We start from the raw sequence: 13404 nt of genomic DNA, 5'->3' as shown, positions 1-13404 counted from the left end.
CCTCAATGGAGCATTCCTGGCCCAGGGATGCTACCAGTTCAGCTTGCTTTGGGGTAAATTTTCAAAGACGCACGAGGTTCCCAGTACACGCACATGGATGTACTGATTTTATAGCTTGCGCATAGCGACGCACACGTTATAAAATCAAATACTCAGGTACATGTGTGTGCCTAATCGCACGCACACGGGGGGGGGGGGAGGGGGCAATTTTTTTTTATTTTTTTTTTTAACACGCACGGCAACTTGATCAGGCCTTTGCCCGGTTCCCTCCCAATCCACTCCAATAAAGGAGCAGGCTGGGAGGGAACTTCCCTATCCCCCTAACTAACCTTCCTCCCTTTCCCCCTCTCCACCCTGATCCCTAAACCCACTCTAACTATCCTGTTTTTATTTTTTTTTAAACTTACCTGCTCCTCCGAGCAAGAGTAAGTTCCGTGTGCTGGCAGCCAGCCAGCCGGCTGGCACTGTCCCAGCGGGCACCCGACCAGTATGTGCTCCCAGCCCACCCCTTCTCCAAATCCTGGCTCTTTTGTGCGTACTGGGAGATATATGCGTGGTCGAGCCGTTTTGAAAATGCTCTCGGCTCAGCCATGCGTGTATCTCCCGGGATTTCTGCGCTCCGGGTTTTGAAAATTTACTTGTTTGTGTTCCCTCTCCCTTCCCCTTCTGCCTTATATTAAATAATTAAAAAAAAAAAAGATTGTGTGCTGTTCTGGGTTTATAAGGTTTAAAAGAAAAAAAAAGTTTTAAAGAAAAAAAGCACAATTTGTGTAGTTCATTGGAGGAAGGCAATTTAGGACAGTGGTGGAGCAGCTGAAACTGCAGGGACTGGAAGGTTGAGCATTTTTCGCATTGTTGATTTCTGGGTACAACGCAAGCTACTGGTGACAGCACGGCCATGTCGACAGAGTGTGGGAAGAAGCTCCAGCTCTGTAGTGTTTGTGGGGCCCGAAAGATGCAGGCCGGGTGATTAGCAAAGCTGTGTCTTGCCTATTTTGGATGCTGAAGTGGATGCCAAAACAGCAATCTTGGGCTTTCCGAGAGGGGGCTGGTTCAGCGGTGCTGTCTAGTCAGTAGGTTCCTACTGGGGAAGCAAGTACCATGATGGGAATGGTGGCCATTTTTGGAGTGCAGTCAGCAGTAAGGGAGCTGGAAACTCTCTGCTTCAGAACTGAAGAACAGGAACCTGGTGCAGCAGCTTCTCAAGTACTCCCTGAGGGATTCACAGTCAGTACTTTTTCCCCTTAGAGGCTTTGTCTGGTCTGGGCTGCTATGTCAACTGAATTTATAAAGTGCAGCGTGTTTTTGCCTTGGGACAGAGTTCATTGTTGCACTCCACTCCAGGTTTTTCTCCTGCAGAAGATGCTAAAGGCCGAAAGAGATTTGGAAGCAGATAAAGATGTTACCGCTGGGTCAGAGGATTCTCTGCAATCCTTAAAATTCTGTGAAATATGGATTAAGAGGAGGAGTTGGAGGAAGGTGAATACTCTCCAGATGGAAAAGAGTTCTTGCATGCTTACCTCTCTTTTGTAGATACGTGCTTCCTTCCCTAATTACACAGGCCCTAAAGACTGAATATGCCAGAGGAAAAAGAGGCAGAAGGTGCTAACACTGTGGAGGAGCCTATAATAGTCAGGAATTGGAAACCCTCCAAATCTTTTTGTCTATATAAGGCAGTAAAGAGTTTGATTGACCTGGAGTGAGTTTCTCCTAAGGCATATTTTAAAGGAGGATGCTCGTTGTCCAGGTTGCATCCCTTCATCTTTCAGGAGAGAGAGAGAGAGGCTTAGATCTGTTCTCTCACTAAGAGACCAACTATTCCAGTGGAAGGTGATGCTTTAAAAGATGTGCAAGATATGAAAATTGATGTTATCTTGAAGCAAGCCTCTGAGGCCTCTAGCATATTCCTACAAATTGCCACTTGTAGTGTTATAGTGATATCAGAGTTGTTTGCCTCAGCGCATCCTGGAGGAGATTTCCAGTATTAGTGGTGAGGTTATGGAGCATACTTCCCACTTTAAGCCAAGCGAAGCTCAGCAGTGTCTCTCGATTTAATGTGTATTTCAGTGCAGAGTATGGCCTCTATAATAGTAGTTGCAAAGCTAATCAGCATATTCAAGTCCAATTTGATGAAACTCCATTTTAAAGGGACCCTGATATTCTGAGATCTTGAAAAGATGGCTAAAGTTTTGGGGACTCAAGTCCCAAGGCTGCCAGAAGACAGGCCTAAAGGAGGAGTGTCTGTGTCCGCTAAGACCTGTAATAGATTTTGGGATTTGAAAAGGTTTAAGCAGAGAAATTTCTGCTGGTCAAAATTCTTGGACATTTGGGAAGTTCCAGTCCTTTTGAGAGCAAGAAGAAGTGGTAAGGAAGGAGCTTCAGGATCCTCAGATGCTTCCCAATGAGTTTTTCAGGACCCACCATCAGATTCAAGAGAGAGGCATCAGTCTGTCTGTTTTACTAGAGTTGGATCTTCATTACGTCGGATCAGTCAAGAGGACTATGGCTTGGAGTTTTCCCGTTCTATTTCAAACATTTTTATGGTGTCCTCTTGTCACTCAGTAACCAAGAAAGAGGCAGTCAGAGCAACAGTCTAAAGGGTTCTCTACCTGAAAATGGTAGTACTGGTCCTGGGGACTCAGTAGGGTCAGAGATGGTATTATATTCACTTTGTGGTTCTGAGTCCCTTGACTTGAGTCCCTGGACTTGAGGCAGGTCAACAAGTTTCTCAGTAACTCAATTACAAATGGAAACATTGAAAGCTGTCATGTTGGTGAGACAAGAGAATACCTGGCCACCTTGGATCTTATGGAGGCTTATCTACACATTCCAATCAGCAAGTGTCGTCAGAGGTTTTTATTTCATGGGTGCTTAGGTGGGTGAGTATTTTAAATTTCAAGCCTTGCCCTTTGGTCTGGTCACCACTTCTTGGACCTTTTCAAAGTTAATGGTGGTGGCAGATGGACTGTGAAAGGAGGAAATTTTGGAGCACCAGTACATAGACTAGCTCATAAGAGCAAAGTCGAAATATTGTTATGTTGCCACCAGCAGAGTGATACGATTGCAATAGCTTGGTTAAAGGTAGATTTTAAAACCCGCACGAGTGTCCATGTGCACGTGGCATGCGCGCATGTTATAAAATCCGCTACCCGCATGCACATGTGTGATTGATTTTATAGCGGTGCGAGCGAGTGCCGAATTGCATTGGGGGGGGGGGGATTTTACAACATGCGGCAATGCGATAGGCCCTTTACCCACTTCCATCCCAGTCTGATCTAATAACAGAGCAGACTGGGAAGGAACTTAAACTCCTAGCTAAACTGCCTCCCTTTTCCCCTATCTGCCCCGACCCCTAAAACCCTGCTACCTTCCCTTTTTTTTTTTTTTTTGTGCAACTTACCTGCTCTCCAGATCAGCAGTAAGTTGCGTGGATCCGGCGTTCCTGGTTCATGCAGCAACGGGACAGTGCCTTAATGGCGCTGTCCCATCTCACCCATGCCCTGCCCAGACCTGGCTTTGGCCTGCCTTGGCTCAGCAGTGGCCGTTAGCAGAGGTACTGTATGTCTTCCCACAATTTCCTTGTTAGGGAGGGTGAATGAGAGAGTTTCCAGTTATCAGGGTCTGGTCATCCCTGGTGGCTCCTGTCTGGCCAAGATCTTGTTAGAATGCTAGACTGAAATCTTACATTTTGCACTGGACATGGAGCTGCTTTTGCATGAGTCTCTTCTTCATGATGGCCCAATTCGGCTTTATCTTATGGCTTGGCTCTTATGGCTTGGTTCTTGAGGGGGCTTAGCTGAGCAAGAAGGGTTATTCTCTAGCAGTTGTGACTATTCTCTTGAAGGCTAGAAAATCCTCTAATACCTCGGTTTGCATGAGAATTTGGAAAAATTTTTAGTGGTGTTCCAAAAGGCAGGTTGCACCCGTGGCTGCCTTAGTGCTCTGTGTCCTTAACTTTTTGCAGGACACTCTGAACTTTTCGCAGGACACTCTGAACTTTTCAAAATTACAAGTGACGACCATAGCATGTTATAGGGCCAGGTGCTTGATAGACCTCTGTCCACTCATCTGGATGCTTCTTATTTCATGAGGGGTGTTAAGCACCTTAGGCCTCCGATGAACGATTCCATTTCCCCTTAGAATATGAATGTTGTTAGGTCAAACTTTGAGCCTCAGTTTTACTAAAGCTTCTTACTTTGAAGGTGGTTTGTCTGGTATCTATTTGTTCAGCCAGAGGGTTCTCAGATTTGCAAGCTTTTACTTGTAGGGCGCCCTTCCCAGTGATTAATATGGTTCCTTTCTTTTTGCCGAAGGTAATGTTTCCTTTCATTTAAATCAGACTGTATGTTTATCTTCCTTTAGTAGGAGAGGTAATGAGAGGGGGAGACAATACTCTTAATTGTTTGGATGAGAGGAGAGCTCTGTTGCACTATTTGAAAGTCACAAATGAGTTTAGAAAGTTGGATCACCTGTTCATGGTGTTTAGTGCAGTCAGGAAAGGTGAGGTGGCAAATAAAGCTTCAATCATGTGTTGGATTAAGGAAGTTATCACAAGAGCTTAAGTGGATAAAGGAAAGCCTTTAAGTCAGTCAGGGCTCATTCCACTAGAGCTCAAGCAGCCTCATGGATGGAACTTTGTTTGCTCTTGCCAGAGGAGATCTGTAAGCAACATGGTCTTTGTTACAATTGTTTCTTGAAGCACTACCAATTGCATGGCAGAGCAAGGAAATAGGCCACCTTATATGAGAAGGTGAGAGCAGGTTTGGCAATTTCCCACCGAGTTCAGGATTAGTAACTTGGGTATAACCTGTTTGTCTGGACTGGTCTGACTGGATAAGGAAAGATAAATGTAATCTTACCTGATAATTTTCTTTCCTCGAATCCAGTCAGACCAGTCCAGAACCCTCCCTCTTCTGCTAAGGATCCTTTCTTTCAGAGCTTGATGCGTCAATGAGAAGGCTGCTCTGGTAAGATTGCAGTTGTGTATCGTGTTCTTCCTATTCAGTCTATATTTATCTATGTTTGGGCTTCTGGGTATGTTGTAAATATCTTAGCTGGTTAAAGGTAATACTAGCAGGCTAAGGTCTGCAGAGATGCTTCTAAAGGGTGACATCAGAGAACCTGTTAGTCTGTCTCCATCTGCTGGTTGCAAAACATAACCCGTTTGTCAGGACTGGTCTGACTGGATTCAAGGAAAGGAAATCATCAGGTAAGATTAAATTATGCTTTGTGCACATTAACCATGATTTATGTATGCAAAACATTGCATACATAAACCATGTTTTGTGCACATAAATCTTGCCTCGTGCACAGGAGATATTATTTGTGCACACAAAATGTTTTCTGTGCAGAAAACATTTAATGCACATAAATCATATTTTGTGCATGCTAAGCATGTCACTTGTGCACATTTTTTGGGTTAGCATGCTTTTTTAATCCCCAAATGCATTATCATTAGCTTACTGCATCAGGAGTTAAATTTATTACAAAAATTTCTTTACTTAAAAATCATTTGTTAATCACTTCACTTAGGGAGATTTTATCGGTTATGTACAACATAAATATTCAAACATATTACAATCACTTAAAAAAATCATAATTATATAAAATTGAGAATCCCCATCATCTCAAATTTGGGTATTGAATCAACACTGTCATAAGCCAAGTTTTTTTTAATTTTTATCACATAGATTGTGAATCAAAATTAGGCAATGAAAAAAATATAAATACATAAATACATAGGCAAATGTTTAAACATCATATGTCCTTATTTATAAATAGGTAAAAAGGATTGGGTAATACTAAGAAATTAAGTAAAAAGGAAAAATAAAAGACTATGTCCAAGTGGTACCACCTGATGCTTGGACACTTAACTGGCCTGCTCTTTATCCACTAGAAAGCTTTTCAGGTGAGGGGGGGTCTCCAAAAATAAATTTGTTCTTACTGTAATCCACCTTACACTTACCGGGAAATCTCAGGAAGAAGGTAGCCCTCATCTGTAAAACACGGGGTTTAAGTTGGAGAGAGAGCTTCCTTCTCTCCTGATTTTTCCTGGAAATATCTGGAAAAATATATTTAAAGTATTGCCGAATGACAAATTCTTTGTCTGACTCAAGAACAAAGGAAATAAGTGCCCCTCTGGTTGCAATCAAAACGTGAGAATTTTGCAAAAACTGAGAAAGATCAGGGCTATCTTTAAGAGCAAGCATATCAGAAAATAGCTTTTTTAAACCTCTGGTACATAACGTTTTTTTTATCTCTAATTGTTATCAACTGAAAACTGCAATGTTTCTACAACATGTATTTTAAATAACTCTATTCCAGACAGCCATCCAGTTTTAGGAAAATTAATAAATTGTAGGTTTTTAGACCTAGATTTATTAGAACATAACATAAGAAATTGCCATACTGGGTCAGACCCAAGGGTCCATCAAGCTCAGCATCCTGTTTCTAACAGTAGCCAATCTAGGCTTACAAGTACCTGGCAAGTACCCAAAACTAAGTACCGTATTTTTCGCTCCATAAGACACACCTGACCATAAGAAGCACCTAGGATTCAGAGGGGAAAATTAAAAAAAAAAAAAAAAAATGGAGTGCTAAACCGGCTCTGTTCCCTGGCATCTGTGCGTCTTATGGAGCAAATTAGGGGAGTGCATAAAAACTTTTTTTGTCCCCATTTCGTTTTCGGGTCTGGGGAGGGCCATTTTGGTCCACTCCCCAGATCAGAAAACTTTTATTGTTCTCTTTCTGTGGGGGGAAAAAAAAACCAAAAAACCCACCCATCCCAATCCTTTAAATTTAATTAACTACAACCCTCCTGATTCCCCCCCCCCCCCCCACACAAGACCTGCCAAAAGTCCCTGGTGGTCCATTGGGGCTCCGGGAGTGATATCCTGCACTTGGGCCATCAGCTGCCTAGTAATCAAAATGGCACCGACGGCCCTTTGCCCTTTGCCCTTACTATGTCACAGGGGCTACCAATGACATAGTAAGGGCAAAGGGCCGTCGGCGCCATTTTGATTACTGGCAGCTGACGGCCCAAGTGCAGGAGATCGCTCCCGGACCACCAAGGACTTTTGGCAGGTCTTCGGGGGGTGGGGTTGTAGTTTTTTTTGTTTGTTTTTTAATATATATGTATATATATATTCACTCCATAAGACGCACAGACATTTTCCCCCCACTTTTGGGGTAAAAAAAAGTCTCTCTTATGGAGCAAAAAAGGTATATCCCACGCTACTGATGCTAGTAATAGCAGTGGCTGTTTTCTAAGTCCGCTTGATTAATAGCAGGTAATGGACTTCTCCAAGAACTTATCCAAACCTTTTTTAAACCCAGCTACACTAACTACACTAACCACATCCCCTGGCAGCAAATTCCAGAGTTTAATTGTGCGTTGAGTGAAATAATTTTCTCCATTTAGTTTTAATTGTGCTACATGCTAACTTCATGGAGTGCCCTCTTGTCCTTCTATCGTCCGAAAGAGTAAATAACCGATTCACATTTACCAATTCTAGACCTCTCATGATTTTAAAGACCTCTATCATATCCCCCCCTCAGCCATCTCTTTTCCAAGCTGAACAACCCTAACTTCTTTAGTCTTTCCTCATAGGGGTGCAGTTCCGTCACCCTTCTCTGTACCTTCTCCATCACAACTATATCTTTCTTGAGATGCAGCTACCAGAATTGTGCACAGTACTCAAGGTGCGGTCTCACCATGGAGCGATACAGAGGCATTATGACATCCTCAGTTTTATTCACCATTCCCTTCCTAATAATTCCTAACATTCTGTTTGCTTTTTTGACTGCTACAGCACAATTTTTGACTGCCATCAACTCAGTTTTATAGTGGGGACTTGAATTATCCTCGATTGCCACCATGACGCTAGCCTGTAATTCAGAGATAGCAGAATCATGAGATGATATACAATACTCAATATTTCTATCCTTTGGTCCTTCTGAGTAATTTTCAAAGAGGTTGCAGATGAAAATTAACATTGGTTGAGCTAATGACATTTCCACGCATGACATCTGCTTCTGTTAGCTCTGTGATATCTTCAGAGGGACCTAACGAAAGGTGAGATTGAGTCACAAGAACCAGTTGTGGTATGGACATTTTGTTCCTTGGACCTAGAGCAGGATCAGAAGAGCCAACTTTGTTCACCGAAAGAGTTCCCTGAGTGGAAGCCCATTGAGAGACATACATCATGGGCTCCATTTAGTAAGGTCCCACATACATTTCCTGGGATCACCAAACCAACCTCAGAGCCCCTCTCACCTGGCTCTAATGATAAACATTGGGGCATTATAGGTGGTGGACGTTCTTCAGAGCTCAGTGAAGTGACCGCAAAGGATTAACTCGAATTAAATGGGAGTTCATCAAACTACTTGCCAGAGTTGATGTCACTGAGATGGGGGGTGGGGGGGGAATCAAATCTTCCCCTTTCCTGCCCATATTGTCCAGGAGAAAAAGAGAGGGGGCGTGCAGCTTTGGCCCAACATGCCAATGCCATGAAGATTTTATTGGGGAAATTCGGCCTCTGTAGAATATCAGCACTGTTCTCCTGATGCCACCTCTTGCTCCACTCAATGGGGCAGGCCACAATCATCCAAAGCAGGTAGGATTCCCTGGCTTCCCTGTGCACGCCGCTGCTGTAAAGATTTTATGACAGCGCCATTCTCCCAATCCCATCTCTCTCCACTCGATGGGTCAGGTCACAGACATCCAATGCAGATAGGATTCACCCTGCACATTGCTGCCGCAAAGATTTTATGGGAGAAAGTCAGCACCAGTAGAATGATGTCAGTGTTGCTCTCCCGATCCCACCTCTCTCTCTCTCTCTCTACACTTGATGGGACAGGCTACAGATGTCCAATGTAGGTAGGATTCCCCACTCAGCCAAGTTTTTTTTTAACAACTTCCAGAATCTAAAAAGTTTAATTTCTTCCCTCAAAATTAATGGAAGTCCATTCCATAAACTCAATACTATGGAAGAGAAGGACCTTTACTGTAAACAGGAGTGACTAAAGATCTTAGCCTCTGGAATTTATAAAAGATGTTTCTTGGTTGACCGTAAATTCCTGCTGACCTCATAATCACTTCAGTTGATTTCTTAGTTGCCTTGGACCTTAATCTCACATGATCTTAAATGATAAATTTTTTAATTTACATATTTCGATCACAGGAAGCTAATGTAATCTTTCCTAGCGTGTAGCCAGATGGACTCAGAACAAGTGGGTATAGTGTGCTCGTGCTAGCAGTTGGAGACGGATCTGACGTCAGCACGGGTACATATACCCCCACAGGAAGTGAAGCAACTCAGTAATTTCCGTCTCCAAAGCAGTTTGGAGCTAATGCACGCTCGCTGAGCGTGTTTTCCAAATCTACTTTCTATTTTCTACTTTCTAGTTACCAATTTCTCAGAAGACGAGCCCCGCACTCCTGCGGTGATACCCTCGGGTCCCTCCCCCAGTTGAGTTTCCCGGGGTGATTTCCATGATCTCTCGGAGGTCTATGCCTCGGTCCAGTGGCCGAATCGCGGCAGGGATCTAGCCCCCGAGCGAGAAGGGCTCGGGCCTGGCTGAGAGGCGCCTCGGTCCCGGCGAAGACTTAGCCCCGAGCGAGACGAGTTCGGCGGCTTAGAGGCAGCGGGTGCATTTCCTCAAGCACGGCGGTGAAGTTATTTCCCCTCTCACCCCGCAGCCGGAGACCGCCCGGGTTACAGCCGGGAAGCGCCGAGGATCAGGTAAGGCGTACATCTCTTACTTTTTGGTCTCCGAGGTACGAGGATCGGCGGCGTGGCCTGCATGTGGCACGCCGGGGAGGTCGCCATTTTGTCTGCCTTGTTCAGGTATTGAGCGCCTGTTGATGGGCACATATTGTATAATATTGAGCGCATATTTCTGACCGCATATTATTGAGCGCATATTGTATATTATTGAGCGCATATTGCTGACCGCATATTATTGGGCGCATATTGTATATTATTGGGCGCATATTGTATATTGAGTGCATATTATTGATGAGCGCATATTGCTGATATTGGCAGCATAAGCACCGGCGCTCTGCATTCGCAAGCCGCGATGGAACATTTCAACGCCCCGGCGTCCTCAGAGGCAACCGCCTAGAGGCACGGGCAGTCCGATTAGCCTGCCTGCGATTTGCTCACAGGTTGAAGAACAGAGCAGTCAGTGATGTCTGACAACGCCACCACGGTGGCATACATCAACCGACAGGGCGGAACCAGAAGCCAACAAGTGTCCCTAGAGATAGCCCCGCTGATGGCTTGGGCAGAGGCGAATCTCCAGGACATCTCCGCTGTCCACATTGCCGGAAGGGACAACACCGCGGCAGACTTCCTCAGCAGGGAAAACCTAAATCCGGGAGAATGGCAGCTGTCCCCCACAGCCTTCCAGATGATTGTGGATCGGTGGGGGACTCCGGACATGGACTTACTAGCGGACAGGTCCAATGCTCAAGTATCCAGATACTTCAGCCACAAGCGGAATCCGTTCTCTCACGGGATCGATGCCCTGGTTCAGCCATGGCCTCCAGGGACTCTGCTATACGCCTTTCCTCCGTGGCCCCTGCTGGGCGCCCTTATACACAAGATCCAGAGGCACAGAGGCCTAGTTCTTCTAGTGGCACCAGACTGGCCAAGAAGACCCTGGTACGCGGACATGAGAAGACTTCTGACGGGAGCCTCTTCCCCTGCCTCCTCTCAGGGACCTGCTACGTCTAGGTCCCATCCTCCACGAGGATCCGGCTCAATTCTCTCTTACGGTCTGGCCATTGAGAGGGCTAGACTGAAGAAAAGAGGTTACTCTGAACCGGTGATAGATAAACTTGCGAGCTCGGAGAAGTGTTCCACATCCCTCACCTATATAGGATCTGGAGAGTATTTGAAGCCTGGTGCGACACTCATGGCACCAATCCACATGCGACCACAATTCCTAGTGTTCTGGATTTCCTGCAGGATGGGCTTCAGAAGGGTCTCTCCCTAAGCTCCATCAAGGTTCAGGTGGCTGCGCTGTCTTGCTACGGTCCCAGGAGGGAGGGCAAGACCATTGCCACACACCCAGATGTTTCCCGCTTCCTGAAAGGAGTCAAACACATTCGTCCGCCACTGAAGTGGCCAGTGCCCCTGTGGAATCTCAACCTAGTTCTGGATTTCCTCGCGGGATCCACCTTCAGACCCCTTCAGGGCCTGTCTCTCCGTTCGCTAAATTTGAAGATGGTTTTCTTGCTGGCGGTGTGTTCCGTACACCCCGCATCTCAGAGCTACAAGCGCTGTCCTGCTGTGATCCCTTTCTCAGAATCACTCCAGAGGCTATCCATCTTCGCACGGTTCCTTCCTTCTTACCTAAAGTAGTCTCACAATTTCACCTCAACCAAACCATATCTTTGCCAACCACGGCAGGTTTGAAGAAATCAGAAGAAGGGCGTTTGCTACGCCATCTTGACATCGGCAGATTGCTGCCCAGATACTTAGAAAAGACAGAAGCAGTACGTAAGACGGATCATCTGTTCGTCCTCCACAGCGGGAAGAAGCAAGGGGAAGCGGCCTCTTGGCCCACCATAGCCCGCTGGATCAAGGAAGTTGTCAGAGCGGCCTACGTAGAGGCCGGGAAGTCACCACCTCTGCAGGTCAAGGCTCACTCCACCAGAGCGCAGGCGGCCTCTTGGGCAGAATCTAGGATGCTGTCGCCCGCAAAGATATGTAACGCGGCGACATGGTCCTCCCTCCATACCTTTTCCAGATTTTACTGTCTGGATGTTCAGGCCAGGGAGGACACAGCATTTGCGAGGGTGGTTCTCAGGCAGCCTCCCGCCCAGTCCGGGAGTAAAGCTTTTGTACATCCCACTTGTTCTGAGTCCATCTGGCTACACGCTAGGAAATGTTGAGATTACTTACCTGATAATCTCCTTTTCCTTAGTGTATGCAGATGGACTCAGCATCCCGCCCGGCTGCCGGTGTACATGGGTTTCACCGATTCAAGGTACGCCATGTCATTTTCTTACATAAGAGCGTCCACTCTACCAGGTGTCGACGCCTTCCGGTTGGAAGCGCTGGCGGTCTCCAGCTACTATCAATCGGTCAGGGGAATCCTGTTTCACTAATTCATTGATCGTCAGTACACATATATCCATTACAGCTTTTGCAAGGAAGATTACTGAGTTGCTTCATTTCCTGTGGGGGTATATGTACCCGTGCTGACGTCAGATCCGTCTCCAACTGCTAGCACAAGCACACTATACCCACTTGTTCTGAGTCCATCTGTCTACACTAAGGAAAAGGAGATTATCAGGTAAGTAATCTCAACATTTATAGCAATGGACCTGCTAATTTATGTCTGATATTCTGCTTTTTGCTAGGTTTGGTCTCAAAGTAGATTACAGAAATTAAGACTTAAACAGAGAGCATGGTTAAATGTAGTCAACACTGAGTGCCATTATATGGCATAAGGACCAAGTGCTGGAAAAACTATAATATTCCTAATGAACCAGCTGAGGAAAGAACTGGTTGAATAGCCATGCCTTCGCTTTTTTTTTTTTTTTTTTCAGAAAGCGAGTTTGGTTCCTGGTGGATGGATAAAGGAATCACATTCTAAATGACTTTTCAGTACATGCATTAAACTGTGCTCTGAATTTCAGGGCACACTTAACACACAGCTCATTACATCTGCTCCTGAAGACACTATTTCATGACCAGTTAGCTAACTTTTCTGCCAGGCATAGGGGCCGATGCAATATAAAGCACTGAAAGCGGGTGCTGAAAAGTCAGCACCCGCTTTCCTAACGTGCACATGGTACCCACAAGGGGGCTCCATGCAATACCCAAATTAGGGGGTCGTGGCTGCCAGTAATGAAAATGGCTGCCGACACCAAGTTTACCGGCGTCTGTCTTCATAACTCGGCGGTCTGCTGAGTTACTTTTTTTTTTTACTTAAGAAAAGTACAGAAAAGCAGTTTTTTCTGCTTTTCTGTACTTCTTTTCACTGTGCTCAGCTATTAACACCTGTTCCAGGCAGGCGTTAATAGCTGAGCGATAAATGTGCGTCTGAGACGCACATTTATTTTTTTTGCATGCGGAGTGAATGAGTAATAGCCTCATTCACATGCATTTGCATGTGATGAGCGATATTGCAGTTACTCCGCGTCCGAGGCGGGTTAAACAGGCGCTAATCCCTCTATTGCACTAGGGGGTGGATTAGCACCTATTTAACCCGTGTCGGGGTGCGGGTTATACAGTGCGCTCGGCCCCCATAATGTGAAAAGACATCTGATCCTTCTAGGCCTGATATTCAGTGCCACTTAGATGAATAAGTTCAGTCTTATCTGGCTAAGTGGAAACACTTAAATATTCAGCCATGTTCAGCAGCTGCTACTTAGCCGGATGACTATAT

Source organism: Rhinatrema bivittatum, chromosome 1 (assembly GCF_901001135.1).
Source record: "Rhinatrema bivittatum chromosome 1, aRhiBiv1.1, whole genome shotgun sequence".
Classification (NCBI taxonomy): domain Eukaryota; kingdom Metazoa; phylum Chordata; class Amphibia; order Gymnophiona; family Rhinatrematidae; genus Rhinatrema; species Rhinatrema bivittatum.
The sequence above is the reverse complement of the archived record's forward strand: the minus strand, read 5'-3'. Positions refer to the sequence as shown.